This window comes from Ranitomeya imitator, chromosome 7, assembly GCF_032444005.1.
Source record: "Ranitomeya imitator isolate aRanImi1 chromosome 7, aRanImi1.pri, whole genome shotgun sequence".
Lineage (NCBI taxonomy): Eukaryota > Metazoa > Chordata > Amphibia > Anura > Dendrobatidae > Ranitomeya > Ranitomeya imitator.
Genome location: NC_091288.1, coordinates 10004620 through 10007699, shown reverse-complemented (window position 1 = coordinate 10007699; position 3080 = coordinate 10004620).

The window sequence follows — 3080 nt, the reverse complement described above, 5'->3', positions numbered from 1 at the left end:
AGATGTAATATCAGACTTATGTGAAGTAAGATGGAATGTCAGACTTATGTGACGTAAGATGGAATGTCAGACTTATGTGACGTAAGATGGAATGTCAGACTTATGTGACGTAAGATGGAATGTCAGACTTATGTGATGTAAGATGCAGTGGCGTAGGAAGGGGGGGGCGGTCCGCCCCGGGCGGCACAATGCGGGGGGCGGCCGGCGCTGCAGGAGAAAAAAAAAAAAAAAAAAGACGCCCCTTTAAATCTTCGGGCGGCGCCGTCCGCCGCCACGACCAGGGCCAGCTCCCCCCACCACCGGGCCCCCGCCCCCCGCTCTAATACTCACCTCTCCTGGTTCCTGCGGCTTCAGCGTCCTCTGACTCTGCGACGTCTCAGAGCAGAGGGCGCGATGACGTCACTACTGTGCGCGCCGCTCTGCCTCTCTGTCCTGAGCGTCGCAGAGCCGGAGAGACGCTGACTGCACCGGACCTGCGCTAGGAACGGGAGAGGTGAGGATTTTACTTTTTTTTTTTTTTTCTTTATGTCTGACTGTCTGGGGCTGGGGCAATGCTGGACACACTGGGGCAATACTGGAGACCATGGGGCAGATTGCTGGACACACTGGGGCAATACTGGAGACCATGGGGCAGAATGCTGGACACACTGGGGCAATACTGGAGACCATGGGGCAGATTGCTGGACACACTGGGGCAGTACTGGAGACCATGGGGCAGAATGCTGGACACACTGGGGCAGTACAGGAGACTATGGGGCAGATTGCTGGACACACTGGGGCAGTACAGGAGACTATGGGGCAGATTGCTGGACACACTGGGGCAGTACAGGAGACTATGGGGCAGATTGCTGGACACACTGGGGCAATACTGGAGACCATGGGGCAGAATGCTGGACACACTGGGGCAATACTGGAGACCATGGGGCAGAATGCTGGACACACTGGGGCAATACTGGAGACCATGGGGCAGAATGCTGGACACACTGGGGCAATACTGGAGACCATGGGGCAGAATGCTGGACACACTGGGGCAGTACAGGAGACTATGGGGCAGATTGCTGGACACACTGGGGCAATACAGGAGACCATGGGGCAGATTGCTGGACACACTGGGGCAGTACAGGAGACTATGGGGCAGATTGCTGGACACACTGGGGCAATACTGGAGACCATGGGGCAGAATGCTGGACACACTGGGGCAATACTGGAGACCATGGGGCAGAATGCTGGACACACTGGGGCAATACTGGAGACCATGGGGCAGAATGCTGGACACACTGGGGCAATACTGGAGACCATGGGGCAGAATGCTGGACACACTGGGGCAGTACAGGAGACTATGGGGCAGATTGCTGGACACACTGGGGCAATACAGGAGACCATGGGGCAGATTGCTGGACACACTGGGGCAGTACAGGAGACTATGGGGCAGATTGCTGGACACACTGGGGCAATACAGGAGACCATGGGGCAGATTGCTGGACACACTGGGGCAATACTGGAGACCATGGGGCAGATTGCTGGACACACTGGGGCAATACTGGAGACCATGGGGCAGAATGCTGGACACACTGGGGCAATACTGGAGACCATGGGGCAGAATGCTGGACACACTGGGGCAATACTGGAGACCATGGGGCAGAATGCTGGACACACTGGGGCAGTACAGGAGACTATGGGGCAGATTGCTGGACACACTGGGGCAATACAGGAGACCATGGGGCAGATTGCTGGACACACTGGGGCAGTACAGGAGACTATGGGGCAGATTGCTGGACACACTGGGGCAATACTGGAGACCATGGGGCAGAATGCTGGACACACTGGGGCAATACTGGAGACCATGGGGCAGAATGCTGGACACACTGGGGCAATACTGGAGACCATGGGGCAGAATGCTGGACACACTGGGGAAGTACAGGAGACTATGGGGCAGATTGCTGGACACACTGGGGCAATACAGGAGACCATGGGGCAGATTGCTGGACACACTGGGGCAATACAGGAGACTATGGGGCAGATTGCTGGACACACTGGGGCAATACTGAGATGGAATAAGATGGAATGTCAGACTTATGTGATGTAAGATGGAATATCAGACTTATGTGACGTAAGATGGAATATCAGACTTATGTGATGTAAGATGGAATGTCAGACTTATGTGACGTAAGATGGAATATCAGACTTATGTGACGTAAGATGGAATGTCAGACTTATGTGACGTAAGATGGAATATCAGACTTATGTGAAGTAAGATGGAATGTCAGACTTATGTGATGTAAGATGGAATATCAGACTTATGTGATGTAAGATGGAATATCAGACTTATGTGAAGTAAGATGGAATGTCAGACTTATGTGACGTAAGATGGAATGTCAGACTTATGTGATGTAAGATGGAATGTCAGACTTATGTGATGTAAGATGGAATATCAGACTTATGTGATGTAAGATGGAATGTCAGACTTATGTGAAGTAAGATGGAATGTCAGACTTATGTGACGTAAGATGGAATATCAGACTTATGTGATGTAAGATGGAATGTCAGACTTATGTGATGTAAGATGTAATATCAGACTTATGTGATGTAAGATGGAATGTCAGACTTATGTGAAGTAAGATGTAATATCAGACTTATGTGATGTAAGATGGAATGTCAGACTTATGTGATGTAAGATGGAATATCAGACTTATGTGATGTAAGATGGAATGTCAGACTTATGTGATGTAAGATGGAATGTCAGACTTATGTGACGTAAGATGTAATATCAGACTTATGTGATGTAAGATGGAATATCAGACTTATGTGATGTAAGATGGAATATCAGACTTATGTGACGTAAGATGGAATGTCAGACTTATGTGATGTAAGATGGAATATCAGACTTATGTGACGTAAGATGGAATATCAGACTTATGTGATGTAAGATGGAATATCAGACTTATGTGATGTAAGATGGAATGTCAGACTTATGTGATGTAAGATGGAATGTCAGACTTATGTGATGTAAGATGTAATATCAGACTTATGTGATGTAAGATGGAATGTCAGACTTATGTGAAGTAAGATGTAATATCAGA